Here is a 20,157-nt window from a genome sequence, read left to right on the forward strand (position 1 = left end):
ATGTCTATATAAGATGTTGATATATAAGAATCTTCTGGACTATTGAACAGTTCTTCTAGAAATATAAAATTATTTCAAAATAAAGTTCTTCTAAAGGACTACTAATCCAGGTATTTAACTTATTGTGAAAAAGGAATGGCTGAACATTAACTAGAAAAATTATAATGTGAGTCAGCAGCACTCATATCCCAACCATTTAGTAGTGTCAAACAACACTTCACTTCAAATCACCTCCTTCAATTACCAGAAAGTGGGGTTTTTTGCTTGTTTTTTAGCTAGTACAGTCAAACAAAATGAGATACTACCCTGACCAAATTAAATATTTCCTGGGACTGTGACTGAGGATTTTTTTTACAGCATAGATGTGACTGGTAACTATTATAAAGCCTGAAAATCTCCTAAGCAAAAATCATCTGTGTCATATTTTTTGGTGTTTTCAGGGGTCTTCAAAACACTTGCATTAAGTGCCAGGAGTGGATGTAAACCTGACTCCTGAATAAACTATAAATTTCATAATAGCAAGTAGCCCTTGTTGAGAAGAAAGGGACTTCTACACAGACATAACTACTTCTCAACTTTCTTAATATGATACTCAACATACCATTTCCTCAACTGATTTTGCATCAAAAAGCAAAACATGGCCATGTGCGGTGGCTCATGCCTATAATCCTAGAACTCTGGGAGGCTGAGGTAGATGAACCTGAGGTCAGGAGTTCAAGACCAGCCTGGCCAACATGGCGAAACCCTGCCTCCACTAAAAATGCAAAAGTTACCTGGGCATAGTGGCGCATCCCTGTAATCACAGCTACTTGGGAGGCTTGGGCGTAAGAATCACTTGAACCTGGGAGGCAGAGGTCACGGTGAGCCAAAATCACACCACTGTACTCCAGCCTAAGTGACACGGCAAGACTCTACCTCAAAAAAAAAAGAAGCAAAACAGAATTCCAGTATGTCATCCTTTCATCAGGAAGTAAAGTCCTGAAACTGTTACTCAGCCATCAAAAATCCAAATTAGAATAATGATGTTTAGAGGGGTGTAAGAAATGTTGTTTCTATAAATGGCTATGTCTATGTTATCTTTAGGTGAAGTTAGAAACAAAAAATCTACACTTGCAAAAATACATTAGCCAACCCTTACATATAATTTATCTTCCCTGAGTGTTTCGTACTTTTACCCTTCTCTTTTTATTTAAAAAAAAAAAAAATCAGCTGGAAGCAGTCGCTCAGACCTTTTAAGCTCAGCACCTTGGGAGGCTGAGGCAAGAGAATCACTTGAGTTCAGGAGTTCGAGACCAGACTGAGCAACGCAGTGAGACCTTGTCTCTACTTAAAAAAAATTAGCCAGGCATTGTGGCCTGCACTTGTAGTCCCAGCTACTTGGGAGGCTGAGGCAGGAAGATTGTTTGAGCCTGGGAGACCCAGGCTGCAGTAATCAACCCACTGCATTCCAGCCTGGGCAACAGAGCAATGTCCTATCTCAAAAAAAAACAAAAACAAAAAAACCTCCTGAAAAAGAGCTTAACAGCTACAGAATATGCGCTGTGAAATCGTTGTCAACAGCACTGTCCATTCATTACTCAAAAGTTCTTACATAGAGAATGCACACATTAGAAATTATTTATTTTGTTGTTGTTGTTGTTGTCGTTGTTTTTGAGACGGAGTTTCGCTCTCATTGCCCAGGCTGGAGTACAATGGCATGATCACTCCTCATTGCAACCTCACCTCCCAGGTCCAGGTGATTCTCCTGCCTTAGCCTCCTGAGTAGCTGGAATTACAGGCGCCTGCCACCTCACTCGGCTAATTTTTGTATTTTTGGTAGAGATGGTTTCGCCATGTTGGCCAGGCTGGTCTCAAATTCCTGACCTCAGGTAATCCGCCCTCCTCAGCCTCCCAAAGTGCTGGGATTACAAGTGTGAGCCACCACACCCAGCTTATTTAAGATTTAATGCAAGAAAAATATTTGTCTCTTCCAGAGAATTTGTCACATATTTCTTCATTTAGGGTAATGAAAATTCTAGCTCCCAGGAAGCTTAGCTAAATTTGATGTTTTATCACAGCAGCTATGTTAAATTACTTAAAAGTAATATATTTCTTCACTTTTTTCCTTGGGTCTGATTTTCTACTTCTATTAACTATATATTTACATCCTACTAAAAGTCACCTCAAATCTCTTCTGTAAGGAGAAATGTTAAAAATAATAATCAATGAAGTTGAACATACAGGGATCCTATTTTAAATGATTCTACTGAAAATACAAAAATTACCCAGGTGTGGTGGCATGTGCCTGTCATCCCAACTACTCAGGAGACTGAGGCAGGAGAATTGCTTGAACCCAGAAGGTGGAGGTTGCAGTGAGCCAAGATGGCGCCACTGCACTCCAACCTGGATGAGAGAGAGAGAGAGAGAGAGAGAGAGAGAGAGAGAGAGAGAGAGAGACTCTGTATCAAAAAAAAAAATGGATCACAAATAGATGTGCAAAACTAAAAAACTTTCGGAAAAATGCATAAGATAAACTTCTCAAGATACAAGAATAGCCAAAAAGTCCTGGACTAAACAACAGAAGCACAATACATAAAAGAATAATAAATGGGATTTCACCAAAATTTAAAACTTTTGTTCTGCAAAAGATTATGTTAAAAGAATGAAAAGACAAGGTATGGAATGGGAGAAAATACCTGCAAACTATATCCAACAAAGGACCCATATAAAGATGCAACCGTTAAAAAAAATCCAGTTAGAAAATGGGCAAAAGCTATGAACAGAACATACAGATGTTGCAAAGCACAGGAAAAAATGTTCAACATATTAGCCATTAGGAAAAAGCTACCTACCATGAAATACCATGATGAGATATACACTCTTTATCCATAAGAATAGTTTTTAAAATAGTTAAAAAAAAAAAAAAAAAAAAGTAATCAATTGCTGGCTAGGATGTGGAAAAACTAACTCTCTCATACACTGCTGGTGGGAATAGCCAGCCACTATGGAAAACACTCTGGCAGTTTGTATCCAATACAACACAGTAATCATAATCTTATACTTTTATCCCAGTGAAATGAAAACTGGGATGTTCACAGAAAAACTTCTACATGAATATTCATAGCAGCTTTATTCCTAATAACCAAAAATTGACAACAATCCGGAAGACCTTCAACATGAAGTGATTCAACAAATTGGTAGTACATGCATACCATAGAATACTACTCAATAAAAATGAACAAATTATAGCTATAAGCAACAACTCTGGAATCTTCCAAGTAAAAAGCCAAACCCAAAACTCACATACTATACGATTCCATTCATTCATTCATGAGACCGAGTCTTGCTCTGTCACCCAGGCTGGAGTACAGTGGTATAATCTCAGCTAACTGCAGCCTCGACTCCCTGGGTTCAGGCAATCCCCCCACCTTAGCCTTCTGAGTAGCTGAGACTACAGGTATGCATCACTACACCCAGGTGATTTTTGTAGAGACAAGGTTTCACCATATTGCCCAGGCTGGTCCTCAACTCCTGAGCTCAAGTGATCTGCCCATCTCAGCCTCCCAAAGTGCTGGGATTACAGACATGAGCTATCATGCCCAGCCTGATTCCATTTATATAACACTTGTGAAAAGACAAAATGCAGGAGGTAAAGGGAATATAGGAGGGAGGTGGGTGTGTTCACAATAAAAGAAAAAAAGGCGGGGGGGGGATCCTTGGGATGATGGAACTATTCCATATCTTGACTATCAAAATTCCGATATGCTGGTTGTGAAATTATACCGTAATTCTGCAAGATATTACCACTAGGGGTAACTGGATAAAAGATACACAAGACCTCACTGTAGTAGTTGTTAAAACTGTATGTGAATCTATAGGTATCTCAAAATAAAAACTTAATTTCAATGAGAAATCTAAAGTGAAACATATTTATAAACTGGTAGTAGAGAGATTAGAATTTTAACTATCTTTATAGAAAATTAGCTGAGGCAACCAAAATATCCAAGAACAATTAGAAAACTATATAAAATGGTTTATATATTTAAGTTTTAAATTGAATGGCTAAGCAGTTTTTAAGTTATAAATCCAAAGACACTATTCGAGAGAGGAGGAAAACAGTGCGGTGTTTGAAATATGGCAGGTGACATGGACCCAAAACAAATTACCAACACCATAAAGGAGCTCCTGGACCTCCATCAGGCTCATCCTGGATGAACAAATTTACGTGAAAATGAGAAATGACCAAGAACCTAAAAGCAGACTGCAGTCATGTGATCAACATTTAAATGACATTGGGAGATGTTGGAAGAAACTGTGACTATTGTAGAAACTGATGAAGAAACACATAAAGAGATATATAAATCAATGAAATGGAATATTCCAACATTCTTTGTCCATGGAAACGGTGTTATACTAGCTGCCTTCCACTGACAGCTGGCTGAAACAAGGAATTTATCCTGTATAAAAAAATAAAAGACTTTGTACAATGGCCTCTTTAACTCTGTAAAACATTCGAATAAAAGAGAAATCTGCAAACATTTTGAAATAAATGACTCAAGGATTCTTCCACTCCTGAACTGAACAGACTTGCAGATAACTCACAACTTCCTAACCTAAGAGGTATTTTTATTTTTTCTCCATTCCAATAAATGTGGTCAAGATACAGAACTTTTTCAGGAGTTCATTTGCTCCATTATTCTTACAATTTCTGATTTTTTTAAAATTTGATGTTTGTTTTGATTTAAAAAAAAAAAAAAGACTATGAAAAGAGTTAAAAAGACAACCCACAGAATGTGAGAAAATATTTGCAAATCATGTATCTAATAACAGACTGGACTATATAGAGAACTAATACAATTCAACAACTAAAAAACAACCCAAATCAAAAACAATCAAAGAACCTGAATAGCCATTTCTCCAAAGATATACAAATAGCCAACAAGTACATATAAAGATACTCAACATCACCAATTATCAAGGAGATGCTAACCAAAACCATAATGAGGCTGGGTGTGGTGGCTCACACCTGTAATCACAACACTTCGGGAGGCCAAGGTGGATCAGATAAGCCCAGGAGTTCAAGACCAGCCTGGCAAACATGGTGAAACCCTATCTCTACTAAAAATACAAAAATTAGCCAGGCATGGTGACACATGCCTATAGTCCCAGCTACTAGAAAGGCTGAAGTGGGAGGATTGCTTGAGCATGGGAGGAAGAGGAGGTTGCAGTGAGCCAAGATTGCACCACTGTACTCTAGCCTGGATGACAGAGCAAACTCTGCCTCAAAAGAAAAAAAGACCCACCATAATGAGTTACCCATCACATCCATTAAAATTGCTATTATCAAGGAAAAAAAACTGCAAGGCTTGGTGAGGATGTAGAGAAACTGAACTCTTGTATACCGTTGGTGGAAATATAAAATGGTACAGCCACTGTGGAAAACAATATGGTAGTTCAAAAAAAAAAAAAAAAAACCTAAACATAGAATTACCATATGAGCCAGCAATTCTGCTTCTGTGTTTATATCCAAAAGAAGTGAACCCAGTCTCAAAGAGATATTTATCAATCCATGTTCATAACAGCATTATTCACAACAGCTAAAATGTGGAATCAACCCAAGTGTCTACCCACAGATGAATGGATAAGCAAAATGTGGTATATACATAAAATGGAGTATTATTTGGTCTTAGGAAGGAAATTGTGACACATGCTAAAACACAGATGAACCTTGAGGACAATATGCCAAGTGATTTATGAGGTACTTACAACAGTCAAAATCACAGACACAGAAAGTTAAATGATAGTTGCCAGGGGCAAGGAGACCTAGGGAGTTATTGTTTAATAGGTACAGAGTTAAAGTTTTGCAAAATGAAAAGGGTTCTGGAGATGAATAGTGGTGAAGGGTGTACAATAATATGAATGTACCTAATACCAGTGAATAATACACTTAAAAATAGTTATTTTATTTGTATTTTACTACAACAAAAAAGTTGAGAAGAAAAAGCTATAAATCCAAAGATGGGAAACTTTAAATATTGGGGGGGAAGCCTTCAGTGGAAATAATAGTACTTGAATTGGACTTGATGAACAGGATGTATAGAAAGAGGCCAACTAATGAAGGATATGTATACATTTGTCAAAACCCACAGAATGTGCAACACAAAGAGTGAAGTCTAATACATTAAACGATGGACTTCAGCTAATAATACTGTATCATCACTGGCTCATCAATTTTAACAAACATACTGCATGAATGCAAGATGCTAATAATAGGGAAAGCGGAGGATAAATAGGAGGGTATGGGAATTTTTTATACTTCTAAATCAATTTTCCTGTAAACCTGAAACTAACTACTCAAAAAACTTTAAGTCGTTTTTTTTTTTTGAGACAAAGTCTTGCTCTGTCGCCCAGGCTGGAATGCAGTGGTGTCATCTCAGCTCACTGCGGCACCCCCCCGCCTCCCAATGCCTCAGTTTCCTGAGTAGGTGAGATTACAGGCATGCACAACCACACCTGGCTAATTTTTGTATTTTTAGTACAGACAGGTTTTGCCATTTTGGCCAGGCTGATCTTGAACTCCTGACCTCAAGTGATCTGCCTGCCTCGGCCTCCCAAAATGCTGGGATTACAGGCATGAGCCACTGCACCCAGTCTTTTGTTTTGTTTTGCCCAGTCTAAAGTCTATTTTTTAAAACTTGAGATCATGCTGAAGTATTACACACTACTTTAGGATAAATCTTTCTCTGGAACTTCTTGGCTCAAATATGGATGCGAACTTTTTTTTGTAAATTAAGCTGTATCCAGTTATTTCTAAACTAAAAAATAATCATCTATAACAAACTGGTATCCACCAAAGAGAAGGTGGAAAAACAGGTCTATCAACCCAGAATTTCCTCACTTACATGAGGCCAAAACTCTATTTTTCTCTAACATCTATTAAACATCTTTGGGGAATACTATTATTCAAAAAAACTATATTCTTCAGAACATACCTAGTAAAATGTTGGTATAAAGAAAACAACAAGAGTCAGGGAACTTGGATGTATTTTTCTAATCTGAGTTATGTCATTAATAAGCTAAATTACCTCCATATTTCACTTCTCCAACTGGCCTAACAGCTTCCTGTTGTATTAATTAAAAAGAAAAAAAAGAGGGGGTATTCCAGACTAGCCATTTTCAGTGATACAGTGAGTATGAGGAAAACATCAGAATTCTGGGGGACACAACTATCATTTACACAAACTTATCTTTTAAATATTTTACAAAAAAGGGTAAGATTAGGTCAATGAAACACATGGAACAAAAATAAACCTTAGGGTATAAATAGTGACAAAAATCCTTTTGCTTGTCACACATTTATGCATTTATCATACATGTAAATTACATCAAAGTTACTATAATAATCAAATAAATAACTGTCCTTTAATGATATACATAATTACAGTCATCCCTCAGTATCTATGGGGGATTAGTTCCAGAACCCTCACACATACCAAAATCTGAGGATGCTCCAAGTATTCCCCATAAAAAATGGTGTCGTATTTGTATATAACCTATGCACATCCTCCTATACACCTTAAATCATCTCTTGATTACTTATAATGCCTAATGCAAATGCTATATAAATAACCGTTATACTGTTGTTTATTTGTACTGTTCTTTACTGTTTTCTTTTTTTTTTTTTTGAGACGGAGTCTTGGCAGTGTCACAATCTCAGCTTACCACAACCTCCACCTTCCATGTTCAAATGATTCTCCTACCTAAGCCTCCCGAGTAGTTGGGATTACAGGCACACACAACCATGCCCAGCTAATTTTTGTATTTTTAGTATAGATGGGGTTTCACCATATTGGCCAGGCTGGTGTCAAACTCCTGGCCTCATGATCCACCCACCTCGGCCTCCCAAAATGTTGGGATTATGGGGGTGAGCCATTGTGCCCAACTATTTTATTTTTTTTATTGGTTTTCTTCTCAAATTATTTTCAATTCATAGTTGGTTGAATTCATGAGTACAAAATCCATGGATATGTAACCCATGGATAAAGAAGGCCAGCTATATTATTGTACATCACACTAAATACTAAGCAGTTCAAAGAAAACGTTTATAATTCGTATTAATTTCTTAGCGATAAACAAACAGTTAAAGAACAACAAAGTTCAAGAGGCCATTCGCATATGATTGATGACACCTTCAAGGGACAGAAGAAGAGTAGAAGGGACCAATTTCTACTTAAAGAATCAGTCCTGGTCGAGCACAGAGTTTCACGCCTGTAATTCCAGCACTTTGGGAGGCCAAGGCACGCAGATCAAGAGGTCAGGAGTTCAAGACCAGCCTGGCCTGTATGGTGAAACCTACTCTACTAAAAATACAAAACTTAGCCAGGCGTGATGGTGCGAACTGTAGTCCCAGCTACTCAGGACATTGAGGCAGAAGAATCATTGAACGCAGGAGGTGGAGGCTGCAGTGAGCCAAGATCGCACCACTGCACTCTAGACTGGGTGACAGAGCAAGACTCTGTCTCAAAAAAAAAAAAAAAGAATCAGTCCTAGCCTAGGCAACAGAGTGAGACCACATCTCAACAAATAAATAAATAAGCAAGCAAGCAAGCTGAGTGGTGCACACCTGTCACTTCAGCCCAGGTCAAGGATGTAATAAGCTGTGATGGCACCACTGACTCTAGCCTGAGTGACATGGCTAGAGACCATGTCTCAAAAAAAAAAAAAAAAAGTATTACTCTTAATGAATCTATCACTATACACCTAGAAAATACAAGCATATGAACTAAAATACTATAAGCAATTTTTCAAAAGTCATCACTAGAATAGATAATAAGAAATGCAATTGCTTCCTTTATTTAAATAGCCGGATAATAATACAATTGATGAAATACCCTCATGACAGAAGCGGTTGCCCTCCCTCCAAAATGTTTTTAGAAATAAATTTAACAAAAATACATGTTTCTTAAAAATAACAAATATGCATATCAACAGGAAACACAGGTAAGACAAGATGAAATAAATGCCACTGAAGGGCATCAAACATCAAATAAGTGAGAAATCTATCTTCCTAGAGATATGCTACTGTAAAGTTATCAATTATCTTCTAAATTAATCTACAAATTCACACCCTCTCAATCAACATACCAACAAGAATTATTTTAGAAGTTGAGAAAAAATGATTCATGGCCACCTGGAAAATTCCTTTACAAATAGAGTGATAAAGCAATACGTCCAGGTATTAAATAGACTATAAAGGGGAGGGATGTCAGAATAGCATAGTATCAAAAAATGCAACAACAACAAAAAAGAAAATCTTGACTTAGTATAAACATATTGAGGATTTACTATTGATAAAGGCAGACTTTTAAAGGTAAAGATTATTCAACAAATGGTGCTATAACTAGTTAGAAATTTGGGAAGCATAAAGCTAGATGATTTTTTTCACTCCTTAAGCCAAAATTTAAGAAACTAGGTTATTACTTTTATAATCTTGGTGCAAATACTTTCCAAGAATAACATTAAAATCAAAAGACATAAAGAGACCGACATGAACTTTAGATTACGTTAAAATTTAAGCATCTATATGGCAAACACCATAGCCAATGCTAAGGATAAGCAACAAATCAATAAAAACCATGTAAAACACAAAAGGCATACTGCATATTTACTACATTTAAAAGAATTGACATTTAATTTCTCAATGTCATAATTAGTAAGTCATAGATTTAAATCCAGGCAATCTGACTCTAAAACCTATGTTCTTACATACTATACTATATTGCCTCTCTCAGATGTGCACAAGTATTATAAGATAATCAATATCCATTTTGGTAAAAAATGCACACAGGTAATTTTATATATTATTGGTGGAAGTACAAATTGATACACACCCTTCAGAGAGAATTTTATTGAAGCTGTCAATTTTAATTACACATACAGAAGTATATCTGGGAGACAGAATCGTGGAGAATTTTCATTTTCTATATTATATACTTCTGTATTTGAATTTTTACAGCAAGATTAATTTTATAAGGGGAGAAGATTACAGTAATTGTTTTCACCCTTTGCCTATCAAAAGTCCTTCACCTTATCCAGCCTTCCTATCCTACCCTAAATTATCACACTCTGTAGACACTTACAAGCCAGAATTGACAGAAATTTCAATTACTAAGGTCAGGAAGATAAACAAGATGACTCCTAGGGACCCTGGCTTGGAAATGGCTTTCAAAAGAAAGAGCAGATAGGACACTGTTGATACCAGGTATCCACAACAAATCAAAAAGCATCTACCATACACAGTCCCTGCTATTCTGCAGTCAGCATCAAGACAATATATCTTCTGAAGTCCCCAGGGATTAACAGGGCACCCAAAGAATCCATTTGATGCTGCCAGGATCCTTATCTTTTCCTAGAAGATGGAGAGATTTATTCTAGTCTCAAAGGATATGCCTCTTAAATCACTTCTAAAATCTATATGGAAGGGGAAAGTCAAACCAACTTATTCTAGGTTGGGTTATAGCCTTGGCAAGAAGGAGACACATTTTTAGATCACTAGTTTCCTGCACTAGTCCTAATATAAACATATCCTCCCCATCCTGCTCCCCCTAGCCCCCGCCCCTCCACACTCCCGCAAAGAGTCTAGAGTGACCTAAGGTTTGAGACTCCAAGAACACCATTATTAGATGCTTTAAAACTTCATGATCATGCAAACAATATAACCTCAATATATGAAAACCACAGCTGGGCATAGTGGCTCACACCTGTAATTCCAATACTTTGGGAGGTTGAGGTGGAAGGATCACTTGAGCCCAGGAGTTAAGAGACCAATCCTGGCAAGACAGTGAGACCTCTATCGCTACAAAAAAAGAAATAGAAAAATTAGCTGCGCGTGGTGGCACATGCCTTTAATCTCAGGTAATCAGGAGGCTGAGGTGAGAGGATTGCTTGAGCCAAGGAGCTCAAAGCTGCAGTGAGTAATGATCATGCCACTGAATAAATCCATCATTTAAATCAAAACTATCATAGGTTGAAAATGCACTTAGTACCCCAATAAAACTCCTGGTAAAGTCAAAGAAGTATAAATCAAGGACCATTGTATATATTTATAGATATAGAAATAAAAATAGATGTAAACATGTATATGTACATAAAAATATTTCCTAGCACTATATATTAAGAGGGCCTGAAAGTAACAATACTCTAAGAACAACAATGAACACAGTGCCCAGATCTTGGCTTCTAAGTACCACTTTCCACTAAAAACAATGAGGAAAAGTAGAAGATATGTTTAGAATATCTAATTGTGCTAAAAAACAAGGAGTGCTCAAAAAAGGAAGAGACATCAAAAACAAAAAAGATAAGAAGATGGGGTTCTTATTGGCCAATCAAGAACAATTTGAGCACCAAAATAAATAATAATGGATTATTTCCCTGTGAAGATAAACCTAGGAAGATGTAAATAAGTGAATTTAAAATATGATGACAAACAAAATATTTACATAGTTTCAAAGCACCTGCCTTAAAATATTAATTACAAATAGGGAATGAGTACTTTGAAAAAGGGCAAGTCTGGCAGGCACAACTTTAATCACATAAAGTGAATACCAGTAATAGGACAGACTGAAATTGCCTGCCGCCTGATAAGATGTAATGAGAAGAATGCACCACCACTTTTATGATTAACCTGCCAAAGATCTAATCATAAAAATCAAATCAAAAATCTAGTCATGAAAAATATCACACGAATGAAAATTGAGGAGTGTTCTACAGAATAACTAGACCTGTCATCTTTATATCTTCAAAACTGTCAAGGCCTTGAAAAAAAAAGAGAAAGAAATTACTCCAGATTGAAGGAGAATAAAGAGATGACAACAAAATGTAACACATGATTCTAAACTGGATCAGTTTGCTGTAAAAGACATTTTGGGACAATTAATGAGGTTCAGATATTAGTAATATATTCGTATTAACTTTTTGATTTTGATGGTAATGACATCATTGCATGCAGGACAAAGTCCTTGTTGGTAGGAAATAAACATTAAAATATTTAGGGGTGACAACAGGGCATCATGTTAGCAACTTAGTCAAATGGTTCATCAGGAACAAAAAAGTTCAAACTTTTCCATATGTTGGTCATTGTTTCTAAAATTAAAATTTAACTTAAAGATATCTATAGCAGTGCTGAAAACCTGAGAGGGGTATATTTACAGATATAAGAACAGAAAGGAATTTACAGAGAATACAAAGTAGATTGGGGTCAGAGAGTATGATAATAAAACAAAATTTACTTAAGGAGACAGATACCCAAAACAAGCAGAAAGTGGGATCTGCAAAAAAGATATTTTCTTAGCAAGAAGGATTAAGAGAAGTATGTCCTGAGCAGTCAGCCAGATAGTCAAGCCATAATAGAACACTGTGTGGTTAAAGCCTCTAGTACAGCTCTATGTACTGTGGGAGATGTGACACTTGGACAGTGTGACCATGAAAAAAGAAGACTGCTTCCTGAGGAACAGTAAACACCTGTACCAAAAAGTCAAGCTACCTATATACCTTCAAAGAGAAACTCCTTAAATAGTCCTCTCTTTCCTCTTCTAAGCAATCACCAAAGCCAGAAGAAGGATTCACTGGGCTGGGAACATACATTTAAATGACCAATACAGTAGAGACTAGGTCAAAATATAAAACTTTGACTACCATGAAAATCCAATTATTTGAAGAAAAAAGAAAAAGCATGACAGATATACCAAAAGCACAGTAAGATCAAATGTTCTGTAGTGTTAGTAGAAGAAACAAAAGACAATGTTAAAAGAACATCTCAGCGATTAAAGGTTACCTAGAACAAAAAAAAAAAAGCTTAAAAAAAAAAAAAAAAAACAGAATTGGGCCAGGTGCAGTGGCTCCCAGCACTTTGGGAGACCAAGGTGGGAGGACTGCTTGAGGCTAGGAGTTCAACACCAGCCTAAGCAACAAAGCAAGGACTCATCTCTACAAAAAAATGTAAACATTAGCTGGGCATGGTGGTGCATGCCAATAGTCTCAGCTACTCAGGAAACTGAGGTGAGAGGATAACTTGGGCCCAGGAGTTCAAGACTGCAGTGAGCCATGATCATGCTGCTACACTCCAGCCTAAGCAACACAGTGAGATCTTATCTCAAAAAACAAATAAATAAAAATAAACTATTAAAAGCTAGAATTCTTAGAAACTCTATCCCAAAAACAAGTAACAAAATAAAACAAATGAAAATGAAGATTAAGTGGGCTAAAAGATCAAGCTTCAAGACTCTCTCAGAATGCAATACAGACAATAAATAAAAAATGAATTAATGCAAGTTCTATAAATCCCAACATCCACCTAAGTTCTCGAAGTGCAGTCAATAGGTCCTGGGAGTCCAAGTCCCTGAGAGTCTCTGAGATACTTTCAGGGAATCTTCCAATTTAACACTGCGTTTATAATAATACTGAGATGTCATTTTTCCCTTTTCCATTATATTTACATTTCACACTGATTTTCAAAAGCAATGGTGAACAAAACAGCTAAGGCCTTTAGGAGAACAAAAGCAATGCCGTCAAGCTACACTAGCATCACCACGTGGTCCCAGGTTTATTTTTAAATGCCACTTAAGAGTATCTTTCATAAAGATACTTTGTTTCTGTATGCTACTGTATAGTGAAACAGGTCAACATCTGGAAAATATGTGTAACTCAATGAGCCAATATTTTCCAAATGATCAAATGCATGATGTTACAAAATCATGAATGGGTAAAAGATTTCTCCAAAGTACAAGATAAACCAATGGAGTATCAAGGTAACAACAAGAAATAAAAAATTCACTGATGTGGTCTTACATTCAACATTGCCACAAACTTTTTAAAAAGTTACTAGCTACCAAATTTCGACATATAAAGGACTTGTCAAATTTTGTTACCAAAAAGTATCTACAGTTATCTACAAACAATATGAAAATATTCCTCCCTTTTCCAACCAAATAACTGCATAAGGCTGGATTTTCTTCATACACTTTAGCCAAAAGAATATATTGCAACAGATGGAATGAAGAAGCAGATATGAGAATTGAGCTTTCTCTATTAAGTCAAACATAAAAGACCTGCAAAAATATAAAACACTGCCACTCATTCTGCTAAGTATTTTAGAAAACAATTATATTTTTATTAAAACAATGTTACATTAACATGCAATAGTTTGTTATTTTTAAATATTTTTTTAAAATTTCTGTTCTGAACCAAACAAAAAAGTTAGAGAACAATTGCCTTAAGGCTCTTACTATTTCTTGTAATTGTGCCATGTTAAAACAGAGTGAATCCTCCTACAGACAAATGACATGTACAAGGCACTTCTCCTCAAAGTAAGTTGTCACAGAGTATTTTCTAAGCTATTCAGTCATCTTTCTATTTTTCTATTGCTTCACTGTAACGCCACAGGTCCTAACTTCACAATGCTGTAAACGTGCCTTTCTCGCCCCTTCTAGGACGCCAAAGAACCAAAATCAGCTCATTATGCACATAAGGGGCTCTGAATATTAGCCCTAAAAGTGAGGTCCCCAGATTGTTATACCCGTTTTGATTAAGATGTCATTTTTTATTTTCTCGTTTTTGTACTACATTCTATATGCTTTTAAAGCTATAATAGGTAATCTTCAATAAGTAAAGTCTTATTAAGTAAATTTTTAGATATTCTTCTTTTCTATTGTTTTCCATACTATTACTTAAAACCTGGCAAGGTCTTCATTCGATGGTGTGTAGAACAAAATTTGAAATGACAAAAATAGAGTGATAGATGAACTCAAAGGAAGATAATTTCAAAATTTTAGGGATTCTGTGACAGAGAAGACATCTAAATTGGAAGGTAGGACAGAAGAGAAAGATACAGAGAAGAAGGAACAGAGAAATAAGTCTGCATGTTCTAAGAGGCCAAGAGTATAAAAACAAGAAGGCAGAGGGGGTTACAAAGTCTTAATACAAAAGAATAAATAACAGCTTGGTATTATCTTAATAGTTAATTTTGAGAACACTAAAGAAACAAAGTATAAAACAAAACAATATACTGATGAATTTATTAAAATACTGGCATGTACACTGAGTTGAAATGCAAAGTGAAAATTCAGAATTAAATGAGCTGATAAAATAAAATCAGATAAATTTTTTTCTACTGCATGTTTTAAACAGTTTTTTGAGGTGATAAACACAGACTAACAGAGTTTGGAAAAGAGAAAAATGGCAAAATATAATTAAGAACCAGCTAAATGCAGAGAAAATAGGCTAGGTCAATGAAACTATAAAAATAGAGAGCAAAGGAATCAGAAGAAAAAGCTGAATAGCAGCTTTATTTCTATTTTACAATTAGGAAACCTAAGAAGAGACACTAAATGGTAAATCTGAAAAACAGGAGTAGCATGGTTCAAGAGTTAGCAGCAGGCAGGGCATGGTGGCTCCCACCTATAATCCCAGCACTTTGAAAAGCCGACGCAGGCAGATCACCTGAGGTCAGGAGTTCAAGCACAGGCCGGCCAACAAGGTGAAACCCCCATCTCTACTAAAAATACAAAAATTAGCCAGGTTTGGTGGCACAGGCCTATAATCCCAGCTACTCAGAGGGCTTGAACCCAGGAGGCGGAGGTTGCAATGAGCTGAGATCGTGCCACTCCACTCCAGCCTGAGCAAGAGAGAGAGAGACTCCAACTTAAAAAAAAAAAAATTAGCAAGCTGGGTACCCAAAAAGAAAAATAACAATGTAGAGGAATAAACAAAAGCAAAAAGCAAAAATGCTGAACTTATTTCCTTTCAAAACTCAAAAGCAGATATTATAGAGCATAATTCATGTACACATATTCTACAGCAGCAAATAGTGTACATTCAAAAACTGAATAATCAATACACTGCAAACAGCTAAACATAGGTAAAATATACGCTGTCAGAAAAGAAAAAAGAGCGCAGTGGCTCATGCCTGCAATCTCAGCACTTTGGGAGGCCAAGGCTGGCTGATTACCTGAGGTCAGGAGTTCAAGACCAGCCTGGCCAACAAGGCAAAATCTCTCTCTACTAAATATTTACAAAAATTAGCCAGGCACAGTGGCATGCGCCTGTAATCCCAACTATTTGGGAAGCTGAAGCAGGAGAATCGCTGGGACCCAGGAGGCGGAGGCTGTGGTGAGTCAAGATCACGGCCACTGTACTCCAGCCTGGGCAACAGAGCAAGACTCCATCTCAAAAAAAAAAAAAAGAAAGAAAAGAAAAGGAAAAGAAAAGACAAAGACATCTTTAGAGGTTTAGAATAGAAATGTATTCCCAGAAAAAGAAAACTCAAGCAAGCATGTAACAGATAAGAGAAATGAATAAGCAAAGCAAAGAGTCAAAATGCAGGCAGCCAAGTAAGGTATTTAAAGAGAATCTGGATAAGCAGCAATTACGGGGAAAAAAAAAATTGCTACCCAACATCACAAAAATTCTGCATAACCCAAAATACTCTGTAAATACTGCCATAATCTATTCCCAAAACAAAAGCAGCTTAAAGTCTAAATCATATTATCTATAAGCAGTTATTTCAAATAAGTAATTTTGAAATATACACCTATTTTCTGAAACTTTTAAGTGTATTTATTAGAAAGTATTATTTACTACTAATAGTTCAACACCAACAATGTCTAAAACAATCTATTTTAGTGATTTACCAATGATATATGTTAAATTGTATCTCTAGCTACCACTTCATTAAACAAACAGCACACAATAAAAATTTGTATTCCATGTTTGTACCACTGTAAGATTTTTATACATAAAGTTTACAATAGTTTGATCTCAAACAGCAAGGAGACTTCATACCTTAGTACTACTTGAATCAGCTGAAGTCCTGAAAATTCATAATTACCTTGAATAAATACAGCCTTTAAGCATCCATTTTGTGCAATATACACTTTGGAAGTACTATTTCCCAATTTAATCTAAGAAAATCCACACAATACTAAAAATATCCAAATTATGAAGCCATTTAAAAATATTTTAACTGACTGTGTTCTTTTAACCTCTTTTCAAACCTGTCACGGTTTAAACAAGACTTCAAAAATCTTTATAGTTTGACAATAGTATAAAAACTAAAATTTAAGTTAATTCAGTGATTAACAGAATTCCAAGTAAACTACGAAGTAATTTATGCCTTACTGAGAAGAAAAAAAGAAACACAAATGTAAACACCTTACTTTATAAAATGTGTTGCCTGCACTGAAACATACTACTCTTCTCCTGGAAAAAAAATCAAGAACTAAATCTAAAAATAGAGGTTCGAATAGTCATTTTCAAGTGCTGCAATACATTTTTTATACTAAATTTGCTAATAAACAACCATCTTCATAAAGCGATAATTCTCTGTAAAGGACTTGGTCTATTAAGGTTTTGCTGCTTTGAAGCCAAGTATAAGCCATATAAGGAAACTGAAGTTCAATGTCACTTATTTTGTTGAGCTCTTTCAGATGCCCAGGAATAACCTCTTTTGCAGCCTAATGATGTGTTCCAAAATCATAAAGTAGATCAGTTATGCACTTTAAATTCTTTGATAAAGCTATTTTCACTTAACAGGAATTACTTGATGGTTCACAAATCTTACCAACAAAGAAAAAAAAAAATCTCCTAAGACCATGCCCTGGGGGGAAAAAAGTAAACTACAGTAATAAATAGAAGACTGCTTTTGGAGATGTACTTAATAAAGCTGAAGTAGCAAAGAACAAATTGTGAAATAATTTTATCCTGATCTTTAAAACCTAATTTTTCCTCTTTGAACTAAGGAAAATCAACTCTGTCCTCCAGCTTCCGGTCATTACGTGAAATAGCAAAGGCAATCTAAACATCAATATATATTCAGGATATACCTACCACCAGGATACCAAGTTTATTTCATATATATTCAAAAGTACAGTATTGTATTTCACCTCCCTGCACCACAAAAGTACTGGGGAAAAAAAACTAAACAGAAAAAGACTACACCACCATTGAAAAAAAGTTTGGGTTTGCTGCTATCAAAACTAGTTTGATCTATGAAGACGACACATTGGTTCAGAAGTGCTCATAGCTCTGACTGGTGGAATGTCTGCCATGCTTCATGAAATCTGCCCCCACAGATTTAGGCAGAACCTATCACTATTTAGGTGGAACCGACCAAACACATTGGGGCCAACACAAAAATGTAAATACCGTACTACTCAAAAAGCACAGCTTTTTATCACAATCACTGCGATTCCCTTGAAAATCGGTTTAAGCGTTTTATACTTCCCTTCCCAGTCTGTTCTGAACTGTACAGAAATCCTAAGAAATCAAACGTCTTACAGGTTGTTGCTGTTATTGTTGTTTAAGTATACTTCTCTCTTTATACTTAGTCCTCATTCCTTTTTTCCTAATGGATCAGTTACAAGAAAAGTCTAGTCGATACTTGCTTTCAATTAATTAAACAAGTTATGTGGCGCTAAACGTCTGAAAAAAAAACATTACTATACAACTAAAGAAATATATTACTCACTCTGTAAAACAACTAAGAAAGGCAAGATTTTTTTTTTGTTTGTTTCTAAAATCCAACGAAATATACTGATCAGGCTTGGGAAAAAAAATAAAAACTTCTATATTCGATTAACGCAAGCGCCAATATAATCGGTAGAAGTATAAACAAACGCGGCAGCCATCTCAATAACAGCAAATCACTCGCAGCAGCGACCAAACTTTCTTCCCAAACAGAAGGTGCCAGACTGAGCAACTTAACATACACTCTATACGTTCCAGAAAGCCAAAACTTCTGGCCCCTGTACTGAACAAAGACATTCGTTCTTCGGATTGCTGAAAACTATTCGTCCCACTGCATTCTTAGAACCTTTTCCAAAAAAATCCGAAGTCCAGATGGGGGGTGGGGGGAGGGGCTGCAGTTCGACCGATTGGCCCCTCAATTATTATCCGCTTCTATACGAGAAAAGGAGGATTTAGGGCAACTTGGAGAAAAGTGAAAAACAGTATAAAGTTCATCTCTTTTCCGAGTCACTAAGTCCCATGAACTTTGTGACTCAGAGACACTTTTCGTGAAAATTACCTTTCGGTGGGACAGCGTCTCAGGGCAGCTTTTTCAAGGCTTCGCTTGACATGATTTCCTTTCCTTCATTAGTCACTTTGGATCCAGCTGAATTTCTCTCTCCGCTGAGAGCGGATGTGGACTGGCTTCCCGCAGAAGAAGAGTAGGTGGCTTTGGTGGGGGTTGGGGTGCGGGCTGGCTTCCTGGTCTCGAGTTTTGCAGGAGTTTCCCAGCCCCAACTAGGATCTCCGCCGAAAAAAAAAAAAAAACTTTTCACTCGTGACACCGCCCGGAATTGCAGTGCGAAACTCACTTCCTGCCTTGGCGAGAAGCAAGATCCAGCTCCGTCCAGGGGAACCCGGAAAACCAGCTCCGCGCGCACCGGAGAGGGGGAGGGGAGGGGACGGCCGCCGGGAGCCTAGGGCTCCGGGCAACTGGCGCGCCCCCCACACCGGACGGCGGCGGCACCCGGCCGGCGGGGGCGAGGACACTGCCCAGGCGCTCGGCGACCCTCCGCAGCGCTAGGCCGCCACCGCTTCCTCTCCGCCGCCCCCAGAGCCGGGCGGCAGGGTTATTGTCTCGACAGTGCTTGCCGCGCCCTTCGTCCGCGCCGCCTCTGCCGCCGCCACCCGGAGCCTGAGCCGAAGAGCCTGGCAGGCTCAATGGCGGCCCCCTCGTCGGGCCGTCCGTCCTTCCGTCCGTCCCTCCCTGCCTTCCCCGCTAGTCCTCGAACCCTCTTCTCCTCCCTCTCCCGTTTTCCCGCCGCCGTCCCTCCGCTGCCCTCCTTGTTCTCCTTCCCCAGCAGTGGTGGCTCCCCGAAACGCGCAGGGGGCGGGAGCAGGGGGCAGCTTCGTCTCTTCACGAGCTCGCGGGGCCGCGGCAGGGGCCGAGGCTGCGTCCCGCGCCGCCGCGCCACATTCACTCGAGCGAGAGACTGCGAGGGGAGGGAGGTGGGAGGGAGCGGAGAGAAAGGAGGAGGAATGGGGCAGGGGCGGAGGGGAGTTACTGCCTCACAGGCCGCAGCGGCTACAGCGCCACCGCCCCGACCGTGAGGGGGGAAAGAGGCTGCGCGCCGCGAATCCGCGGCGGGGGCGGGGCGCCCTCCCGCCGGCTTCGCCCCA

At 37.8% G+C, this 20,157-nt stretch overlaps 1 protein-coding gene across 8 annotated transcripts in view; it reads right to left on the reverse strand.

The window, feature by feature from the left end:
- ERBIN (erbb2 interacting protein) overlaps positions 1-19,425 on the reverse strand; it is a 140,157-nt gene extending 120,732 nt beyond the window's left edge. For 2 of the 8 annotated variants that reach the window (XM_032279424.1, XM_032279417.1), the window contains exon 1: positions 19,058-19,421. The gene's annotated coding sequence lies outside the window, so the exon portion shown is untranslated. Of the gene's footprint in view, positions 1-19,057 lie in introns of all 8 variants that reach the window. The other 6 variants (XM_032279407.1, XM_032279398.1, XM_032279435.1 and 3 more) reach the window with 6 other exon arrangements.
- Positions 19,426-20,157: the final 732 nt, after the last annotated feature.

This window comes from Sapajus apella, unplaced genomic scaffold (genome assembly GCF_009761245.1).
Source record: "Sapajus apella isolate SASKATOON/1434 unplaced genomic scaffold, GSC_monkey_1.0 scaffold1, whole genome shotgun sequence".
In the NCBI taxonomy this organism is placed as follows: Eukaryota; Metazoa; Chordata; class Mammalia; order Primates; family Cebidae; genus Sapajus; species Sapajus apella.